We start from the raw sequence: 24,052 nt of genomic DNA on the forward strand, positions 1-24,052 counted from the left end.
TTCCTGCTCACGTCCCAGGAGATTAACAAAAGTAGTACCATTAACTTGCAAATTTTAATAAACCTGAATGTTTGGCGAGTGCCCCCCTTCCCCCCCCCCTCCCGTTAAGTTACGCTTATGGATATCAGTCTCGACATTCACATCGTTTTTTTAAACAATCTCTTGCGCTTCTCCCCTCTGCATGGTATTGTTGAATCCTGCCTCATTGTGATTCACGAAGCGTTGACCTCCCCGAAGCCACTCAACGACCCAGTTCTATCGCACGGCCTGCTATGATGAGCGCAATGACAAGTGAAAGCGAATTCTGAACAACTATTCTCATCATTCAGGACTCAGATATGGTTCTTTGGAGTGGCCAATTCAGAAAATTACAGACAATTGTCATTTCGGAACCTGAAATTGGTACCCGCAGACCTTTTGCACTGGATTTCCCGTTAGCGTGTGTAAGTGCGTTGACAGATTGGTTGTTTCGAGGAACTGCCTTGGAACACACACCTTTACATTGGGGAACCAAATCGGCTCTAGGGAACTTTCTTTGATTCTCCGAAATATTTTTTTTGATTGATTTGGTTAATTTTACTTTGCTTTTATGCAACTTATGACTAATCGCGAAGATGAGGTCCAGTGATGATATGATGAAATTGATGGAGACACACTCATGCCAGGCCGGGATTCGAACCCGGCAACCGAAATAAAATAATCGTCCACGATGCACCAGAAAATTATGAAATAATGCTCTTGTATAATTTATACATGATGACTGTTGCTGCTATTGGTATTAAATGCATGAACAAAATGTTTTGAGGAATAGGAGCGCGCACACGTGAGACACAATTTATATCATTTTTTCTCTTACTTTGTTATGAGGTGGATGAATTGATTATGTCAAGTATTTAAATTATATATATACATACACTATACATATACACCTATTAAAGAAACATTGAATACGTGCACAATTTAGTGTTAACATGTTGCAAATGCATTTTCTTATTTTACGTGGCTCCATGTTGCATATGTGTAAAACATCATGTTCTACATGAAAGTTAAACAGGTCAAATGTCCAAAAAGAATTATATTCGCCATTTTTGTATTTCAAAAGTACAGTTTGTGTGGTTGTTTTCCATTATTAGCTAATGTGAAATTGAACGTGTTTTAAATAAATACCAGGATAAAATTCCAATAATAATAATAATAATAATAATAATAATAATAATGGCGTTGATATTATTATTATTATTATTATTATTATTATTATTATTGGCTTGTTTATCCTCCTGGTACTTCCCCCCCCCAGACAAAAATTCGTGGTTGCGCCTCTGGGTCTAGCATCAACAAGGAATACTACTAACAAGTACCCGAGTAAATGCTAAAATAAGATATACATTAAACCATTGATTAAATACAATTTTCTACGGAGCTGCTTTTACGAACCAAGTAGTTTTCTTCCCATTGTGCACGATATCATTTATTTTGTTCAGTCTTTTGTTTCTCTAGCATTGTTAATTTCAATATGTAGTACGAGGAAGTCATTACGGATAAGAAGTAACTAGTTTAAATCCGCGATTTCTAAAGAGCCGATACAATGAATAATTTTTAAATAATCTACGTCAGCACCTCGAAGGGTACGTCAGGTAAAACAATTACTGTACGTAAAAGAACGTGACCTTGAATACATTCTCAAAGCCTATCTGAGCAGCTTCAAGCTGTTATCTACACTATTCTTTTTTAGTTTTATCTAACTGGATTCAAAAAAGTACATAATAATATGCAGGAAAAGCTTGAGAAGGTTTATAATCTGTTACTTTGTCACCATTGTTCTAGTAATAGAACTAGGAAGAAAAGATTCACACATAGAAACAAACACACTGCATATACGAGTGCGTGTGTGTGTATTATTCAATAGCATTCTTCCAACCATGCGAGTTCACCATTTAGTGTTAAGGAAGCGTGCGTTGGAAAACGATCATAGGGGTACAGTGGGATCCATGATTATTACCGTGCAAATTTTCCATGACTATTTTCATTAATTTTTCTCTTACATCCTATCTGTTTCTAAGCTATGCAAGTTCAGAAGTTCTCAACAGCTTGTTTTGAGTTTTCTTTTAATTCTTGAAGCTCTTGTTTGGGTCAAATAAAGTGCACGAACATGGTGATGGACAATTTGCACGGTAATACTCATGGATTCCACTGTACATAAATCAGTCTTTAAGATCTTAAATAATTTGCCTAAATTTTTGTTTAGAAGTTTGCTTTAATAGTTTGCATAATATATAATGAGCAATTACACATATGAAAGCTACATGTATAAAAATATATGAAAAAGTTTGTTTACCGGTGGCAAAACGCGATAACATGAAAAATACGCCACTGCTACGGAGTAAATTTCTTACATAAGTGCCTCGGCAGAAACCGTGACCTAGCCAAGAATAAACCTCCCCAATGATCAGGTGAGCAATAATCAATAAGCAATGCGAATTAGGTCATCTGGTAATTGCTAAATTATATTTGTCTGTAAGCGTCCCATAACTTAATTACTCCAGGCAAAATCACCCAAGTGCAAACTACAAGTAGTGTGCATTTTTCTCATTAATAGAATTATTTTACGTATTGCACCGAAATTTGGAGAAATGGACAATTTTACAGGTGCCAGCCAACCATAGAATGCACATTTCCACAGGGCAACGATAAACTCAGATTTTCCTGTTTCACTCTACAGATTCCGGATAGTAAATAATCCAGACTTGGCCATCCCTAGTATAGATCTACCGGATCATTACCGAAGTTTGTATGGAGAAGGAAAATCATGTAAATAAACTGCACATAAGATTAGATCCACGCCGGCCAGGTGGATGCAGGCCTGGGGCATACAATATACGCGGGTCCTACAACTAAAGTTTTTCAGATGTCGGAAAAAATAAAATGTATATTATTTAATCTGAAATGCAGGTGTCCTATAGAATCACAATATAAATATTATTGTATTTACTAAACAATTAATTTATATATTTCATGCTATTACCTAAGAGCAATAAGCAGACAAGTTGGTCAAAACCAAGAATGATGGGAGGCCAATAAAAGTTTCTATCCGAAAATGATTTTTATGTAGTACTTCGTTTGGAATATGATTTCGGCAATTTCGAATATTTTTACGTGTATCAAAACAATCATTGATGTTAGGAAACATTAGATTAGTTACTTCATTGGAAGTCTTATAACTCGTAATAAACCTAACACAATTGTTTTTGTCTGGCGCGCAACCTGATCTCAATAGGTCATAAGTGCAGGCTAGGTAGTAAGCGGTGTAAGGTATATTAATTATTACGTAGATCGGTTATCAAACAGTCCTCCATAACAAGTAAACAGCCGACAAAAGCCACGAAAAATAACGGAGGCACGTCAGGAAACAATATAGCGCAGGCCTAACATTTGCCAGTCTCTTTGTGTGACTCGAAGTCATCTGATTGTGAAAATAGTACATACTATGGCTGTGCAGTACATTAATCTATTTTCAGGTAATTTATTTATTTATTTAATTATTGATTTGCTTTAATTTACTTCGCTTTTTGTGTCACTTTTGGCTAATTTGCGAAGATGGTGATGAGTGATGATATAATGAAATTGATGAATGGACACTCACAAACATCCATGCCCAGGCCGGGATTCGAACCCGGAACCCCTGGCATCGTAGCGCGATGTGCTAAGAACCCCGTCTCGGGGGGCGGCTATTTTCAGGTAAATATGGATACATTGTACCTCCAGTGTAGGTTTTTATGAAATGCATTATTTTGGAACTGGCTACGGTAGTTGAAGTTGTTGAGGGAGTACTGGTCAATGATGTGGTTATTACTAGGATTTCTTATCAGTTTCGGAAAAGTCAAGCCACGCCACAGCAATATAATTACTGTATTATTTTGTTTACGTGCATTATATTATAAACGCATTGTTAAGTACAATGGTGCTCGGTTGACCATTTATGTTCAATCCATCTTCACCTTTTAGTGACTGCAGTTTTACTTGCGATCAGTGATGTGCCGAATACTATATGTTTACGTCTACATGCGTTGTCTACATGTAATGTACGCGTAGATTACATTTGGTTCTAGTTTATATAGACTACGTAGACAATCTAAAGTACATTAAAAATAATTTCGAAGGCTTTCGTGAGAGGAAAGTGACATTTTCAACTATATTTGTTCCTAACTGACAAGAATCCTATTCTACAACAAAATTTCTCTCTTCTCGAAAGAACATAAATCTTATGCAAAAAATTTAAAAAAGATGGCAGTCGTGAGGCAAAAGTAGTCCTTTTCCCATAAAACACTAAAATATTTCTTATGGTAGGCTTTTTTCTTAAGTGAGAAATTGTTCGAAATTGAAAGGAAGTGTGTGAAGGGTTTTTCTCACACATTAGCAACTGATACGCAGTATAATTTTGATTTATTTCTACAGCGCCCTTAGCTAAGTTTTCACCTTTCGTCATGTTGTTTACATAGATTACGTTATCTACGTGTAGAATGTAGACTACCTACATAAAATTCACTAAATGCTATTACGTTTTTTCTATATATTTATATACTTTGCAGTAGCTGGCGAAAGGCGGTGAGAAATGGAGAAGAAATAACAAATCAGGCTAATTTCTGTGTTCTAGGGATTGCTGGGCTCAGTGTTCTTAGAGATGAGGCTCTTGTTGACCGTTCTGTGCGTATGTTCTCGATATTATTCCAGTAAAGTATATTCGACTCCATGTTTGTTGTTAGAACAAAACTCTTCCCCCCCCCGGAAAAGTTTGGTGGGGGGGAATTTCAGGACAAGATCGTTGGTAGGGGGAATTCCCCCCTGTCCCCCCTCCGGGATTTCGCACCCAGGGTAGACGCACATCACTGCTTGAGATTGATTGACTTAAAATGTTTACGTTATTCGGCACGTATGGCCATTTTGCATTCTTCTAAGTATACGAGGAAAAATCCCCTTATCTAAAGAGCCCCTTAAGAAAGGTTAAAAGTAAGTTGTAACGGGACTTGCATAGAACAAATACAACACATTAAACAAGGTAAGCATAGTCTAAAAACTTCCTCAGCAACAGTGTAAAAGTTCCGATCTAACAAAACCTAAAAACATTTGCTAAAACACTGTCATCATCTCCCAACATGGATGACAAACTTTTCAAACGTGAATGTTACGTATAGGGTTGGACAATGCCTTGTTCACACAGATTACTATCCTTCATACTGTTCCCACTCCTTCATTTTCCACGCTATAGGATTTCCAATGGTATGTTCATCCGGGTTATTTTTAAAGCTTGATGTTCAATTGTTCATTCATCCGGATTTATCTATAATTTAATGGGTTAATAACCATCAGCGCAGTGCGTTGATTTATTGTTTACTTACAAGATTCTTGTACCCTCAACTGCAAAAGTAATAGTAGGCAAATTGTCCATCACAATTTTCGTTCAGTCTGTTCTCCACAACGTAATGATCATTAATTGAAATAAAAATGCCAATAGGCAGAATATAACATTTGCTTCGCACCAACAGAATTAGAATGAAAATAACGATGGACAATTTGTCTATTACATTTGCAGTTGGCTGTAGTGGGATGCACAAGTATTACTCGACAAATTGTCCTTGGCTATTTTCATTAATTTTTCCTTTCCTTCGTGCTTCTAAGGAATAGATTTTCACGCATGCTGGAGCAGAGCAGTAGTTCGCTTGGCGTTTTGTTTCAATTCTCTCTTGGTGATGGATAATTTGCTTGGTAATATTTATGCATCCCACTGTACGTGCAGAGTGAACACATGGGCGTATGAAAAGGGATGCAAAAGGGCTGCCACCCAAAACAGCTGAAAGTAATATCAATCTACGTAAGAGTAAATGGCAAATCTTTTTGAGGACTAAATTTGATCGACTGCTACCACGAGAAGACTACAATTAACAATATAATAAATACATCTTCAAAGAACACGGCTATGAGTTAAGTTAAAGGAAAGAAGCACTATCAGATCCCAACAACGCCACTGTGCCAACAAAATTTGAAAACCAGGGAGAAAATAATAGTGAAATCTTCCTTTCCATGTTACTGACTGACAAGGAATCATTACATAATCGTGAACTTGACCTTCACGACTGCAGGTTGACAACATACAGTGGGAAAGTTCCCCTTGAACGGTTTCTTTATTCTGTGGAAAGTGAAGTAGCTAGGAGCTGCGTTGGTTTACATCTCAAATAACAGTTAACCCTCACAAATAGATTAAGGAAATTATTAAAACTATGGGTACAGAAGCGAGAAGTAATTCAACTACAGTAACTGTGAAAACACAATAATAGTATAGTTATTGTTATAAACCTGTCTACGATCTACGTCTACGATGTAAAAAAAAAATCAAGGTTATAATAATGTATTCAGTGACTGAAGTAAGAAGCTACAAAAGCATTAGGAACGGAGATATGGCGATTTTAAATGTTTAAATGTTTTTAATATAGTTCTACCCCCTTCCATATACTATATTGAAAGGTTTTGACGTGCAGATTCCGAATCTGCAATCGCTTTCACTCTAGCTCAATTAGGGGCAGAGATACGTCTCTGAAATTTGTTTTGGGTTTTTAATGAAATGTTCACCTTTTTTTGTTTTTTTATTTTTTTTTATTTTTCGAAAATTATAATTCGCCATATCTCCGTTCCTATTCGAGCTAGGAGGATGGTTGATAGCTCGTTGGACTCGGAATGAAGTCCTCTTTCCGATTCTACAATACAAAACGGGGGTTTCCATTTAAAGTTTCACAATGGCCCCCCGCCCCACCCCCAGGGGGCGGGGGTGGGGAATCAAGTGTGATATCATTGAATAGCTTTCTTTCACTTATTAAACACGTATTTTTTCGTTTTCCGATTCGATGTGTATTTCTCACGATATGTGACCGTTCCGGAACTTTTGGACCACCCGGTATACATATTGTATAAATTACTAATAAAAAATTAGTAACTAGAAGGGGGAATTCCCCCTCACCACCTTCAAATAACATCCTGACGATAAGTAACTTGGGTAACAGAGAATCATTGTGAGACATGTACACGCAGCTATAGTTTTGCAATACTAAGTATCTCGTACATCGTATCAAAACAGTTTTCACTCATTTTAGTAGTTTTAGAGGCTATTAGAATACGTTCACAGTTTATTTTAGTTATTCCAGAGACTATGTTAGTTTTAGTGTGTGATTTTAAGCTCCTAAAATGTCGAGGTCTAGTAATTATCAATATTCAGATTGGCAGCATTCTTGTCCGGCATGAAATAAATCCATAGGAAGAAAAGGTTGTATGAACGCTTGTTTTCTCACCTCTGTTCCAAGTCCATGGATAAAATGTGTGTAAGTAAAGAGAGAGGCATTCATTTACAACTTCCCCTCCAAAAGTCATTGTGGTTTGACTTTGACGTCTCAAACCACAAGCAAGATAAACGTATGCAATGCTTCTCCATTTTGTGTCTTATCTGGATCATTTTTTACCATTTGCACTGGGTTCTACTTTGAACCATAAACTTTTTTTTTTATTCGTAGTGATAAACCATTTTCAAACCTCAGAATTTAATTCTATAATTCTTTAATGATATGCCTTAGCCTACATGCATTGTCTATATGCTGATGAAAATTATCATGGTTCATTTGTAAACGAGTGTTTCAAAGTAAACGAGTGTTTCAAAGTCCTTATGTCGTGGCAGATCAGTGTGTTATTGAAGGACGCTGTCGGGTTTGCACCCCTCACCTCTGGAAGCAAGAATTTTGATGGTTATTTTCATTTGTTGAAATTTTTATTTTGGAATACACTACCCTTGTGACTAGGCATGTAAAATAGGCACGCGGAGAGGCAACAAAATTATGAAAATAGGCACTTAAAAATAATCAAAACCAAAATACTTGCCATTAATTTTTAGTCGGTTGCACAATTGTTGGCTTCACTTTCGAACAATTTTTAGAGTCGTTTTCTTATTTTTGCGTCACTTTTCTGTTAGCTTTTGGCTAATCGCGACGACGATGATGAATTGTGGTAAGATGGAGGTCGTTACGATGGTGATTTAGTTTAATTTACGTCGCTTCTCTGCCACTTTTCGTTATTTCGACGATGGGCATGAATGATGATGAGATGGACGAAAGAACAATCACAAACACACATGCAGATCAAGGCGCCAGAGCCTCGTTAGTCTGCACAAGTGCAGTATGTAGTGCGTGGAAGAGAGGTTGACAATTGAGTGTCTTTAGATACTAGCATTATGCAGAATTCTTTTTCGGGGGTGTTTGAAATTGTAAAGGTATTGGAGGGGTATACCATTTTTAAATTTGTAAAGGTATTGGAGAGGTATACAATTTTTAAACTTCGTTTTAAGAGTTGCTCAGAGACAAAAATGGTAACCGGTGTTCATTTTAAGGGGGGGGGGTTGCATTGACCACTTTGTTATCCCCCCGAGTTCTTTACTGCTTTTAATTGAAAATTTTGATTTTCTCAAATTTCGGAAGAGTCTGCAGCAGCCCTTTCCTGCATACATCAGTGCCTTCATAGAAGGTCATCCTTTAAATCCCAAAAGATAGGTATGAAGGGACACTTGCAAAACAATAGATTACCTTCTAAAGCGTAATGAGGAGAGAAAGCAGCGAAAGATAGATTGATTTAGTGAATATGGGGATGAGTGACGGGATGATGAAATTGATGCAGAGGCACTCGCAAAGAACACACATGCGCGGGCCCGCATTCGAACCCGGAACCCCTGGTGTCGTAGCACGCTGTGATAACCACTCCGTCAAAATAGCGAGAGACAACATAGGTACCAAAAAATGAAATTCTAGGTAAGGTTATGTGAAATAACCACTAAACCTCAGAATATGCTTTTATAGGCATTAATAAATGCTTATGAGTGTCATTAGCTACAAGTATAGTGGACGGGGCGGGACACATTATATTATAATTACACAATCAAACTGTCTTTTGAAGCATTATTAGATAAATCATAAAATTTGAAACAAAATTCCTAAATATGTAAAGAGAATTTCGTGTAATCCTTCCAGCTTCCTACATTTTCTTCAGTTCCAACGCTCCATATTTGCAAAACCTAAAAGAGACAGTTGAATCGCGACTGGAATAGCAATGCGGCAATTCCTGGTGTGATGACCTCATGCATTTATATTCAAATAACCTTTTGTCAGTGTGGGCTACGGGTGATTCAGTCTCAGAATGTGTGCTTGGTAAAGTGTCATGGCGTCAGTTTTAAAGAAGAATGTTTTGTATTGCTGGTTTTCTATAGGTAGGTTTCATGTGACTACAGGGTTCGCACCGCCGCCATGTTCGCGGCCAAGTTCTTTGTCGTCTGCAAGGAAATGCCCACAAAGTAGCCTTCGTTACATCTGGGCCAAGTGTACGTCTGTTGTTAGTACTGTGTAAAATGTCGGTAGCATTGCATAAAATTAACGACAATGCTGTGCCATCTGGGGAAATAGCAGTAATTTTCATGTGTTCAAACTCTTTGCGCAATCGACAGAAAAAGATATGGAGAAAAAGCGACTTTTGCAGTGTAGATCCATATGAACTGGATGATAACGAAATGGAAAGGAGCTTAAACCTTTGGCCAACTGTAGTTCACGTGTGTTTATTTACTTGACCCAGTTACCTGGAATCGATTTGTTTTCGTATTTATTAGTGGTTCAGATTCTGCTTGAAATATTTACATGCAATACAGATTAACTAAGATTTCCAAGGCTCTGACATCATCGTCTCTGTTTCCCTTTAAGGTTTGTTCAAGCGCTGTAATTTAGAGTTGCTCGAAAACAGTAATTTCACTCCTTGCTTTAATAATTTCGGATATGCCGGCCTCCGTGACGGAGTGGTTATCACAGCGCGCTACGATGCCAGGCGTCGAGGGTTCTAATCCTGACCTGGGCATGAGTGTTCTTTGTGAGCGTCCCTTAACCAATTTCATCATATCATACTCAGCCTCGTCTTCAAGTTTAGCCAAAAAATGGCAGAAAAGCGAAGTAAAATACATCAATCAATCAATTTGGGATATTTTGATATATCATTAATATGTTTTAACCAAGCAGTGCTTTTTTTCTGACAGTACGCAAAGCCTGTCGGATCGGATAGAAAATAATAACAGTTTGTGTTAACGAACGAAATATAAATAATCAAATACAAATGTGCAATTATCAAGATGAATTTAACTTTGAATGTTATCGTTTTTATCGTCAAACTTATCGGAAGTATCAGCACCTTTCTACCAAAAAAAAAAAAAAACAAGGATATACTACTTGCAAGTATTATTAAACACACCAGTTCGATCCATTTGTACTAAAAGTCACAGAGAATAGGTGATATGTGAACTTACATGAGACGAAATGTTTCATTCACACTCTAAAATGCTTGCCTTGTTCATTAATGTTGGTACGATTTATTCTCGTCAATCTTCTGATCAACAATTATCGAGTTCCGTGCTGTGAAGCGCACCTTCTGTTCACTCTCGGAAAATTCGATGATATACGTGAGTTTCTGTTAAACAACCAAACACTGCACAATGTACCATCGTAAACAAGATTAAAATCTTCCGCCCGCCCGCTTGAATTTCGTATCCTTACAAGAACGCCTCAATCATGGCTGCTCGATCTCACAATGCAACAGTTTGTGACGTAGGTGAAAGACACCTATATAGCAGGTGTGGAAAACTTCACACTTGAGACCAAGTGTACACAAATTAAATGCATTTTATACTTTTGTTTGTTTAGTAAGAATTTAACACAAAATGAGCAGGCGATGGCGTGGTATCTATTGAATAATAACACTACTCAATGGTTGGAAGTAATTGAATATGAATAAAACGACTTTTACTCAACATTACTATTTAGTTGCAAACTCGCATAAAAATTAGCCTTTGTTGATCATTTCTTGATTAGTTTCTTCAAGAAGATAAATTTTTGACATTTACTTGAAATTGGTTTCGCGATGTACACTGTTTAAAAGAAATACAACTTGTCCAAAACATATCTTTCACGCATCAACCACACCAAAAATTTAAAGCACGCCATATTGAAATGTGTTGATTGATTTTGCCCAAATTCAACAAAAGACCTGTTCTGCAAGGCATCTAGCTGCTATGAAAATTTCAGCTAAGAATCTCTCAATTTACTGAAGTTATCGTTGCCACAAAACTACCCCCACTTCTAAACCACGCATTATATTACAAAAGTTTAATTCCCAAATTGTAACGCAAGTAATATTGTAACACCCGTGTTAGTTTATTTACCTAAACTCCATAAATAAAGTCTATGCAGAGTTTTTTGTTTTCAAATGTGAGAAATGGTTAAAAGATAGAAGTGATTTCGAGACGAGACTAAGATCGAAAGGGCCTTATAAATATCGAGACGAAACCGAGACTAGACGTGTCGAGACCAGATCAAGAACGAGCCACTCATTCGCTCTCAAAGATTTTTCTTGAATGACGCATGCAAAATTTAATAAATGCACAATAGTACATTAACAGTATGAAATTTTAAAAAAATATTGAGTGGCGGTTGTGTTGGATAATCACGCATCTCATAAATGATATAAGAATAGTTTATTTTTTATTAGTTAAACAATAATAATAATTCTTATTTGATTGCTATTATTATTATTTCTACTATTCACGTCCCTCTTCCAAAAAAAAATTCTGGTGTCATCCATGACTGGTTGACATTTCACAAACCTTGGGATTTATAGGTTGACAGTACCAGTTCGTGTCACCCAACAACAATTTTTACGTCCTATTCTTCGAAACCCTTGCACATTCCAACTGGTAAACCCAACTGCTAGTTATTGTCTACCCGTTTTCAATCACCCATAATGCAATGCAGCAGCGACGACTCATATTCCGAAACGACGCCATAAACTTAGGGGAATGAGTGTAGTTCCGTGCCTAACCAGCACTTCAACTTCGCATCTGGCAAACAAATCTGTATTCACCTCCGGCATCGATACGTGGTAGCGGCTTACGTGCAATTACACGGCTTCTTCATGACGTGTAAACTGCTAGCCTGAGTCACTTATTAATACCTTCATTGCTAGCGAAGAACCTTCTGACTGCTGAGTTTGTATATCTAATATTAGCAATGTAGACTGGGGCTATATAATTTATGTAAGGTATGTACAGGCACGTATCTATACTCTATCCCGGGAATCTCTGGAGCAAGTGGACGAAAACAGGCCTCTGCGCAAGTAGTGACTCGAGAGGGCTGCACCAATGATCGCGTGAGACCTGAAGTGGGTGCAAGAAGAGGGAGGTTACCAGCTGTTAGCTGGTTCGTTCCGTCCACTCGCTTTCTCCCCTTCTCTACAATTATGCGTGGCCTTGCTCCACAGATTCCTGGGACAGAGTATTAAATATATATTTCTTGGAGAGGGTCCGAACGAAGTGTCTCAGAAATAGTTGTATTACTAGTAACAATAATAATATTTTTTAAGTGATGAGCACAGTGTACGAGCACAAAGTCACATAAAAAGTAAAAAATGACGGTTCCTTTTCCTTATGTTTTTACAAAGAGCCAGTGGAGCCAACTTTTGAAAAGCATTGGGTTGGCTGAACTCCCGTGGCTCTACAGCCCTAGAAGGGCCTTGGCCTATCTCCCGACTGCCAGTCTCCCTCTCACAATCCTACCTAGAGGTGTGGATACCTTCAATGGTAATGGAGTGACGTGGGGTCAGCACGTCGAACCCTCAGCCGTTATAGGAGATTTTTATGACCGGGTTACGCTACTCACTCGTAGATCCCCAATTTCCTCACGATGGTGGGTTGCCACCGGTCCTATACACGGGCCGAGAACCCGGCGGACTTGAACCCATGCCGTCCCGCAGTCGGAATCCAAAGCATAGCGTCTTAGACCGCACGGCCGCGGAGGAGGACACTCAGAGATTTATTGTATACGTTTATACAGTGCTTTTCACCTTCAAGTCGCCCGTGGAGCGGCAGTGAGAGCCCAACTTCCGGCAAACTGGATTCAACATCCGCGTAACTGGAACAGCTACCTATGTAATGAAATAAGCACGCACAATTACATTGACAGATACAATTATAATGTTACAAGGTGTTGGGAATGGTGTCCTCCTGCTTTCTCACATTTACGGCATTTTAAAAGGAAATTTTTACTACCACGTATCAGTTCCTCTTCCGAAATTGCTTCAATTATCTCCTGATGTTTTCATTCAATTCTTCTAATGTATGGCTTCAGGTTTAAAAGCTTGGTAGCTCGTCACGCAGACGCCATGAAAATGACTGGTTCTTGTGTAAGGCGCCGGAGGGATTTGTGAGGTGTATGTTTCAATCGTGCTCCAATGTCGTCTAGTTTCTTCACTGTAAGGTCACGCCGTTTCACCCTTCGCTTCTTATCAAGAACAGACCCTGTATCCCTAAGTTTGTTCACAAGTATCCGAACACTGTCTGTGTGTGGAACAGTGATGTGCCGTAGACTATAAGTTTACGTCTACATGCGTTGTCTACACGTAATCTACGCGTAGATTACATTGGGTTGTAGTTTACATAAACTACGTAGACAATCTAAAGTGCATTTTCAAGGGTTTCATGAAAGGAAAGTGACATTTTCAACTATATTGGTTCCTAACGAAATGAAAAGAATCCTATTTACAAAAACATTTCTCTTCTCTTCTATTATCAACTAGTGTTGCCCACGAGACGAGACGGGACGAGACTTTGGTCTGTCCCGTCCCGTCTCGTGAAAATGCTGTCTCGTCTCGTGTCTCGTCTCGAAAATATTAGTTTGTCCCGTCTCGTGTCCCGTCTCGAAGGGTTCTGTCTCGTCTCGTCTCGTCCCGTCTCGTCTCGTAAAAGTGATCCGGGATAGCATGCCAACAAAAGTCAAAAGTAGCAGAAACACGAAATATTTTTTCCGGAAAGTGGGATAAAGCTCCAAATATTTTACCCATTGCGTGGTGAGAATAAATAAGGTTCGTTAATCATGAGGACGTTTATATTAAAAATGCAGTTTGTTGGTTACTGATTGCTAGGTATCTTATGAAATCTACCTTGTGGCTTTTCTCGCTTCATACAACTGTCTATCCATCGTACATTTATACCAAGTTTGTTAGAACCTGTCCCGTTTCCCGCGCTAGCGATCGCTCGACAGTTTTGGTGCCAATGAGAAGCGAGAAAAAAGTCGTGTGCTGGGCAACGAGGAGCGACTGGAAGCCAGAAGAGAGGAGCTTACGTAGACGTTGTTGCTACGTTGCGTATTTTAATTTGCTGCCTGGCTTTGGCTTTCCCCAGCACGGAGTTCAGGCGGTCTTCAGCAGCAACACAGCTTGGTTTATGCTAGAAAAGCCAGCGATCAGCTACCACGGGAAGCCGGACAGGTTGTAACAAACACGGTATAAGTGAGCAGTGGCGTGCCCAAGAGGGGTTGGTGGGGTATATACCCCCCCCCCCTTTTGGTCCAGCATTCCTAAAAGAAAGAACGTCAAAGGTAGGCAAATATGACAAAATGAGGGCTGACTACCAAGAAAAACTATACATAACCCCTCCCTTTCGAAAATCCTGGGCACGCTACTGTAAGTGGTAAGTGAGTGTTCTTTTTCATTACTGCTATACCTTTTGGAAGTCTTGAAATGTTTTCCAATAGACCTTCTTTCTTTCTGAATGTCGAACTTCCGTGCACTATGAAAATGTACATTTTTTCTTTAAATTCTAAGCTTGGCGCTGAGGAGCAACAAAAACTTTTTAAATGTGTAGTATGAACACAAAAGACTATTTAAAATTTCAATATTTAGTATATTACAAAGTGTTTCAGAAAAAATGATAATAATAACATTAACGACAACAATTAAGCAAATGTTTAAATTAATGCATTAATATAATTCACAGGTCTATTCACTTGAATATGTAAATTAATCAATTCTATTATCGTTATTGCATGACATGTTACAAAGATGGTAGAAGAATAGTAATATAACAGCACAAATATTAGCTAATATCTAGCTTACGTGTAGTTAAGTTCGTCAAAATCTGCATAAAAACAGCTGCCCTGGCAAGAATTGATTGATATGTTGTTTTAAGTCCACTTTATGCACAGTAAGGCTAATCGGGACTGGACCTACAGTTTAAAGTGGGATCCGAACCACTTGTGTCTCCACCGGGTATCGAACCCGGGACCCCTTGATTACAAGGCGACGACGCTACCACTGCGCCATCGGGGAGGCCACCACCCTGGCAAGAAAATTAATGTCAAAAAAGGTGATGAATTGAATATTTGCTGAATAACAAAAAAAAGATGTTACATCCAGTTGACGAAAAATAAAGTTCCTGATTAATATTTTATGCTCATTATTATAAGTAGTAGCGTACATAAAAAAAAACTTCATTGATACTGTCATTCAAAGCAGTATGATCCCAATAGAATCCTTGTTTTCTAGTAAGTTCGGCACGAATATGTAACCCTCGATTATGCTAAACAAATATATTTTTTTGTTTAGCTAGAGCAAGGCCCCAGAAGGATACAAGAAGCCTTCCCTGCAAAAGTGTATGTTTTACGAAGCGAAGAAACGTGACAAAACCACCACGTATGGAAGGCAAACCTGCATTAATTTTATATCGCACGTTTACAGAGCCGTGCCTCCTGAAGTTATAAAAATCCCAACTTCAATGATTCTTTTAGACATGCTATAGTTGAAAAAAATATGTTTACATGGACCCAAAGTGCATCATTTTCAGATTATGCATATAACGTGTTATTGGAATCAACATATTTGTGTAGATTGGGTGCCGACCTGATGGCGCAGTAATAACGTCGAGGTCTTGTAATGAAGGGTCCTCGCGTCGATACTCAATGGAGGCACAAAGTGGATCGGATCGCACTTTAAACTGTAGGTCGGTTCGCGATTTAGCCTATTTGCGAATCAAGTGGACTTAAAAATATATATATATATATCAACCTTAAGAATATTAGAATAAACTAATTCACCTGCAGGTAAGTCAAATTTCACATATCCTTCTTCATCCTCGTTCATAGACTTCCTGCAATACTCTTGTGTTGCATCCCACCAGGTGCGAAAAATGTGAAGTTATTATATCCCCGTACTGCGTTATTTCTTTTCATAACAGTAAGGCTAAATTCTCGTTTTATCTGAACTTTTAAAAAAATGTGCAAAATACGTATCTATCTTTAAACATTTACTGTGCATAAAGTGGACTTAAAACATCAAACCAAACCAAACTATCTTTAAACAACCACCCTTTCCCATGTATGTGTAAAACAATCCCACTCTGTCTCAGAAAACCTCTTCCTAAGATCAAATGAGGGAAACAACTCTCAAGTCTCAACAATTATAAATGTTTGCTTAAATTTCCTATCATTTATACAAACAGTAGCACATATCACGTCCTTTGGTGCAACACTGTCAACAGCTAATGTTACTTTCCTCGTCCTAATAAATTTACTTCCAACCAGTGACGGCGCCAGGGAAATTTGACTGGGGGGGGGGGAGGCTGGCAACAAAATATTGTAAGGGGGCAGTCACATTAAAACGCCCGAAAACACTACACATATATATACTTATATAATAATAATTATAATAATAATTATTATTATTATTAGAATTATTATTATATTCATGTATGGTGTTTTGTGTGTGTCTTTTATTTAGAGTGGACGTTTACTGCCTAAATTTACTTCTTGATTACGAGTTTATCTCCACATGATTCGTTTTAATAAAGACATTAATTCTTTTTTATTGGTAAGTTGCGTTGTCTCTAGTGGCCTATTTCAGTATTGAAAGACATTCATAATTTTATAATTCATCGTCTTTCTTGAGATGAAACTACTGATATAAATATTTAAGTTATAAGATAATAATATAAATGATGAAAACAATTCTTCTAAGAGTTTAATTTTCTTGCAAAATAAACGTGACTTTGGAAGAAATGAATCTTCTTAAGTATTAGAAACAATGTGAGGCACTTAGTGAAGTGCAATTCTCCCGTAGGAGAATTCTGCTCTAGGTGCTTTGGAGAACACATTGCGCACCTTTGGTACGTCCAGGACTTGACATTTCTTCTCAATGGCAAGAGCAGCCAAATGATCCAGTTTGCATCCAGCATCTTGTTTCGAGCAAGCCTTTTCAAAGATTTTAAGGACAACCGTCTTCGTAACGCTGAAGAGTTTTGGGCAAAATTTGTGTTTCACCTTTCAGGGAAATGTTATCACAGGATAAAAAATCAGACAAAGGTTACGGTTATCTCATAATTCAAGAAATATTCTGACCCTGGCAATACGTACTCTTACTCTACCACTCCATCGTATGTTTATGCTACACAATTACAGGCTAGTATGGAGTTCGTGGGAAGAAGTTCTTCGATTTTGATATTACGAGAAAGAGCGAACTTTCATCTAATGAATGAAGAGTGGCAAATCCTAATAAGCGTTCTTTTACCTGCCCGCGATATGTTTTGAATCGAATTTTAAGTGTAATTTGCATTTTAAGGTTCACGTTCAATACATTTCCAAATAATATCCCCTCATTAGCTTCAAGAGTATCGAAGAAATCCTCTTTGTTAAGGTTTCCTCAGACTCATCATCTCGAAATTCAATAGTAAGAAACCGCGATGAATCCACAATAACTGACATGTAGTGTCGGTTTTTCTCCGATCACCTTTGATCCTGGGTTCGATACCCAGTGGAGGCACTTTAAACTATAAGTCCAGTCCCGATTAGCCTTACTGTGCATAAAGTGGACTTCAAACGCCAAATCAACCAACCAACCAAATCTTGAATCAACTTTGAATGTCTTTTAATACTTAGCGTTGTCACTAACGACCACGATTAGAATAATTTGCCCGTACTACAGATGATGTCTTGTGGTCCTGAAAATATTCGTGATGTTTTAAAATCATCCACATTCAACACTTTTTCCCAGTTCTTAAGACTGGTTAAAACTTAGGTTAATCTCGGCTATTACAGGACATAAATGAATGAGAAATCACCTATGCCCAGGTCGGCGCTCGAATCTTGGACGAAGCAAATTAATATTTGTTAATCAAGTTGGTATTATAAGCAGGAAAGTGATATCATGCAGAATACACCACTTTGAAAAGGTGAGAATCGTCATACTCTTATAAATGAACTCTCTTATTATTCGATATTTAATTAACTTCAGTTGGGTGGCCCGGGTGGGGGGCGAAGTGTCTGACATGGGGCGTCCCCCCGCCCCCTCTGGCGTCGTCACTGCTTCCAACCCTCTAATAACTTCGCTGCTGATAGCCTCACCTTCGAAATGGAAGCTTGTGTGTCGGCGAATAATACAAAGGACTTGTGTTCACTGTCCCTCTTTCATTCAAAGTCTGTCGTTTTCCTTTTCAGCTTTTCCTGCAAAACTTCCTGTCAGCAAGCAAACCAAATTACAGAATTTTTATTGCCCCTCCCTTGCATCAACTTTCATTTTTACTTTAGGCCTGGATTTATGGCACGTACCCGCTACTGCAGGTCAACCTCGCCCTATGTTTGGTGTTTGCCCCTTGAAGCAACGGTGTCCATTGTTCAAAGCGAAACCTCTGTCAGTGAGGAACGGCGGTAAATAGTCTCGGAATACACCCTGGTCGTAAACAAGCTCCCGCCACCCTGACATTGCTGTCAGCTTCCCTCTGAAGTTCGATAAAACTACTTTGTGAAATGTGTTTAATAACGAGTGAAAATGTTACTACATGTATTTTGCTCATAAACTTGAAGGCTAAATTTACAGAATAAAAAGAACAGCTACAACATTCCTTCATCTGATTTACAGAAAGGCTAATCGGGACTGGACCCACAGTTTAAAATGGGGTTCAAATCACAATGTGCCTTCACCGGGTATCGAACCCGGGACCCCTTGATTACAAGGCGACGATGCTACCACTGTACCCGGGGAGTCCCCTCATAGAACAAAGTTTCCTTCTACGACGATTATACAGAACTTAGTGCAATTCCTTCATTTGTAATCTATTCTATATCAGCCTCAGTATTTCGTTATTACAATCCAAGGAATAGTATTCTCCTTAAATAAGAAATAAAGAAATAATAATAAAAAAACATTGGAAATAATCTTCAAACGGACGTAAAAAAATCTAATCCAACCACCTGCAGAATGCCTGAGGGAAACAACAAGAATTTTCTCAGCAAAGACATATCCGAAATTTCCATGACATTCTAATAATTTCGTAACCCGTGCAGATAATCATGTGGTAAAATCTTGTCGTGGTTCCCTGTAAACACTAAAATCACCAAATCATTTCTTTCCATATTTCCCGTATTTTCTCCTCCTCTTTAGCTCTCAGCTGTTCGGAGTGGGATAATGCTAGATTATTTGTCCCTAATTATCTCCTTCTCTTAGTCTTGCTTATATCTTGGACTCCTTAATAACTTTCCCAACAACTCCTTATCAATTTGTACGGCCATGTTTCCTACAATGCTTTTCCTACTTCCTAATAACATTCACTTCTGTACACCCTTTGATGTAAAAATTAAATAATAATAATAATAAACCTGCCCTTGTACTTGATGTTATTCAGAATTGTATTAGTATCTGGAGTACTATCGTAACATAAAGTTATTAATCTGGAATATTTCTTTTTTAAAAAAATGGGGAGTAACGCTGTGTTTCGAAAGAGTATAGGAAATAAGTTTAGGTATTCATTCATTCATGCCTCTCTCTAGAATAGTCTTCTTATTTTGACTTAATACACGCTTATCAACGTTTCTAATTGAAATATTTTATTCCAAGCAAACAAGTATTTGCATCTGATTAAAAATTTTGCTTTTATTTTTTCGAGACATTCGAGACGAGACGAGACTTTTCAAAAGCCGTCCCGTCCCGTCTCGTGTCTCGTCTCGAAAACGAGACGAGAAAGGCATTCCGTCTCGTCCCGTGTCGAATTTCAAAAGGCTTGTCCCGTCTCGTGAGCAACACTATTATCAACTATGGAAGAAGATAAATAGTATGCAAAAAACAACAACAGATGGCAGTCGTGAGGCAAGATTGGTCTTTTTTCCATATAACACTAGAATATTTCCTATAAGAGGTCTCTTTCTAGGTCAGAAATTGTTCGAATTTGGAAGAAAGAATATGAAAAGTTCTCCTCACACATCAGCAACTGATACGTAGTATAATTTTCTTTTAATTCCACGGCGCCCTTTGCTAAGTTATCACCTTTCGCCATGTTGTTTACATAGATTACGTAATCTACGTGTATAAAATAGTCTACGTGTAGAATGTAGACTATCGTTGTTTACGCGTAGACGCACATCACTGGTGTGGAACAGGGACATCTTGGAATTCTGCTGCAAAACGCCTTTAAATTCTCTACAAGTAAGTAAGCCTTGAAGCTTTCCTGGCGACGAATGATTAAAAAGTTCTCTCGGCATATCGAGAGAACTCACCTGGTCGATAGCCCGAGAGAACCTTTACTTCTCTACAAGAATTCGTAATGACGTAACAGTCCTACATGAAAATTCGTTGTTTTATATTGCACTGTAGAAAGGCACCAGTAATACGCAAACTAAAACAAAACAATCTAAAACACTTGTTAACAACTTGACACTTCACAAACACGTGCAAACTGGATACCAGTTATCTCAATACTGAAGCACTGACGCGTCCAGTGCCAAGGTCAGCGTACAGTTATGGTTCTAAATGCGGGCAGATGCTCTCTCATTGCCCGGCGCTCTAGCCGCCGCTCCACGGACGACTTGAAGGTGAAAAGCACATGACAACACATACCACGTCATAAGCACTTGTCCTCCCTTACTTTCAGAATAGCGATATGACCACGAACAGTGTAAATTTTGTAGAACACTGAGAAGTATCAAATTGGAGATCCAATAAATTATCATGAACGGTAATTAAGTTGTGAAAATTCTTGTGAAACAGTTTGCTTTGTTAAACGCGGTATTTACAAATATAGCAACAATACGAAGCAAATTATGATTTGCAATAAAACAGATATAAACCCATTTTATTATTACAACAATAATAACTATTACAAATATTTTGTTCCAAATTTATTATTATTATTATTATTGTATATTTGGGAAGGCCTTGTTTGGCTACGCGATCTATCAGACCAGTGAATATCCAGGACACCTGTTTCGCCATTATTTTTTGCATATCGTATAGTGTATTAACGGTTACACACCTCGTTCAAGAAAAAGGCTGTAAAAATCCAAGGGGCAATTTTAGTACTGAAGTTTATATTTTGTGATCTCTCATAATAAGTCTAATTTTTTGGTATTTTGAAAACAGTGGAACCGCTGATTCCTGGACTAAATGGTAGAATATGAAACGTAAACTGGTTCCTGTATTTTACACTCAATTTTTCGAACGCAGTTTTCACTTTGGTTATTCTGTTCGAATCCTAACTAAATTTTATTTCTTTTATTAACTATAAAAATAACATAAAAAATGCAGAATGCGAGGTTTTAAATGTGGCTAGAAGTCAACAAGAGAACTTCCCAAAGAAAAGGCAGTCAACCACTAATGAAATTCAATTCTGTTTCCCGCAGACTTTGTACTGTACTGTATAGTGTATTTGGGCTTATGCCCTTTAAATACACCATAATAAACATGTTTTGTTGCTAGAAAAGGAGTTTTAATGCACTTTCTGCTGTTCTTTTAGGTTATTTAAGTTAATCCGGACTTTCGTTAAACCGGTCAACTTACCCCCCCCCCCCATTTGTCCGGATTAACGAGGTTTTACTGTACTATAAAACTCAGGCTAGTATTGTCGGCAGTCGGCATACTTAACATGTAAATAATGGAATAATTGAAACAGGTTTGAACATTAAGACTATTGTTCACAAACCAGTTAAGATTTATTTTTCATTTCTCCTTGACATGTGAAAAAAAGTTTGTGCACAAAGCTGTCTAACTGATTAGAATTCTGGGCACTATTGTGCATTTATCTTTGCAAATGATAAAAAGTTCGTGATCGGTTTTTACTTGTATTAAAATCAGTGTCAATAGAGTTCGTAATGCATGCGAAGCCGCCACATACCACTCATGTTACAAAGCAAAGCAATGTTTGGACGAACATGTTAACCTTTCTGTAAAATGTCGTTTAGCTGGTTTTTTGTCGACAGTTACGCCATATCTAGTTCGTTGTTGTCTTTGTAGCGAGTTGAAATTATGTGGTGCACAAATGTTAATTTGGAGCACAAAATGCCTTCTGTATGTCAATCACCTTCCAAATTTTTTGTGTCCAGTCATTTAGGCACAACATTAAAATCTAACTGTGTCGAAGTATGGATATGTCACTTCGTATCGGAGGACTTTGTACACAAGTGGCCTCGGGTTTGGTTCAGTGATTCGAATCCAACGTAGAAATATTAATCCCAATTGCATGTTGAAGGAAGGGGCCGATGTTGTTGCACCAGGTGGGCGAGGGTTGGCTCTAGACCACCCCTTCCCCCCTGGGGGTGATGCCTAAGCTCACCCAAAAAGCCGACTTGGAAATTTGAGAAAATAGCTCAATCCGGTGACATCCCATTTTCAAATTTTGTACAATTATTAAGTAATAGTGTATATGGCATATAATTTTTCTTTTGTAAAAAAAATAATAATAAAAATAAAAGAATAATAAAAAGACCTGTTTTGGCTACCCAAAATTTGATACACTTCCTTCAAAATTCCTCTTTCTCCCTGCTATAAACAAAGTTTCTGAATCTACGTACTTTAAAGCAGTTACAGAAAAAAGTCAAAATTATGTCAGTGAAGAACATTGTTTTAAAGAACATCTTTAGATTGCGAATATACAATAGATACATGTGTTTCAAAACTATTTTTTTTAAAAAATAAAAACCTCATCAAATACTATTCCACTAACTTTGATTCAGAAAATCCAGATTCGTAGGTTGCCAATTGTGTCAGTTCGTTACCTTCAAATATATTTTTATATACTGCTAGCAGGATGCATTTGAATATATTTTGCTATGCAAGAAGAAAGACTACTACTTGAAAGCTTCCCGGATTATGTGTGTTTTGTATTATATAGCGTGTAACAAAAGTCCGGGAACACTTTAAAGAAATTATTGAAGCCAAACTAGTAGCATTACAAACTAACAAAGTACATCATTTCAAAGAGTAAAGTTGTAAGTTTTTTTAACAACACTCACTTTACAAACACTCTATGTGGGAACCATGTGTGACCCGACAAATGTAGACGCGATAATCAAACTCTTCCCACACACTGCCCAACATGTCTTCCGAGACGGTGGCTGTTACTTGTTTAATTCTCCTTTTGAGTTCCACATCACGTGGAAGAGGAGGGACATATACATGGTCCTTTACATAATCTCATAAAAAAAATCATCCGTTGCACTCTTTGATTTGTCAAATTCTAGCACGCAGAAAGGCTTTTCAGCTTCAGAAAGCGCCATCTTGATTATGACACCACCTAGCTACGATATATGGAACTACACGTAACACCTGCAATGAGGAAAAAACTTACAACTTTACTCTTTGAAATGATGTACTTTGTCATTTTGTAATGCTACTCGTTTGGCTACAATATATATTTTTTAAAGTGTTCCCGGACTTTTGTTACACACTGTATGTTTCATGAATCACATACAAAGAAATAAAATATAAATGAAACTGATTCTGTTGCCTCTGGATTTGCTCTTTAACATATTTCGTGCACAATCGCGGAATACAATTGAACAATGCAAGATAACCAACCAACGAAAGATGCCAAAATTTAAGCCTTGTAACAAAAAATGAAGTTTTCCAGAGCCCAGACGTGTTATCATAGCAGACATCTTGCTATCATTAAATCAAAACTAAATGATTATCAGATAGTGATAGTCCCTTATCACATGGGGAATACTGTAAGCTGCTATCGAGCACTAACGAGCTGCTATTTCGTTCACAATCGCGCAATACAATTGAACAATGCAAGATAACCAACCAAAGAAAGATGCCAAAATTTAAGCCTTGTAACAAAAAATAAAGTTTTCCAGAGCCCAGACGTGTTATCATAGCAGACAACTTGGTATCATTGAATCAAAAC

At 37.7% G+C, this 24,052-nt stretch overlaps 1 protein-coding gene across 2 annotated transcripts in view; it reads left to right on the forward strand.

Annotated features, from left to right (window-relative positions):
* The window catches only part of LOC145998284 (protein SERAC1), a 119,225-nt gene that overhangs the window by 10,251 nt on the left and 84,922 nt on the right, over positions 1-24,052 (forward strand). Inside the window, exon 1 of one of the 2 annotated variants that reach the window (XM_083134693.1) lies at positions 12,012-12,153. The exons of the other annotated variant lie outside the window; for it this stretch is intronic. The gene's annotated coding sequence lies outside the window, so the exon portion shown is untranslated. Of the gene's footprint in view, positions 1-12,011; positions 12,154-24,052 lie in introns of those variants that run through there. 2 annotated transcript variants of the gene reach the window in all.

Source organism: Lepisma saccharinum, chromosome 1, assembly GCF_977018435.1.
Source record: "Lepisma saccharinum chromosome 1, izLepSacc3.1, whole genome shotgun sequence".
Classification (NCBI taxonomy): domain Eukaryota; kingdom Metazoa; phylum Arthropoda; class Insecta; order Zygentoma; family Lepismatidae; genus Lepisma; species Lepisma saccharinum.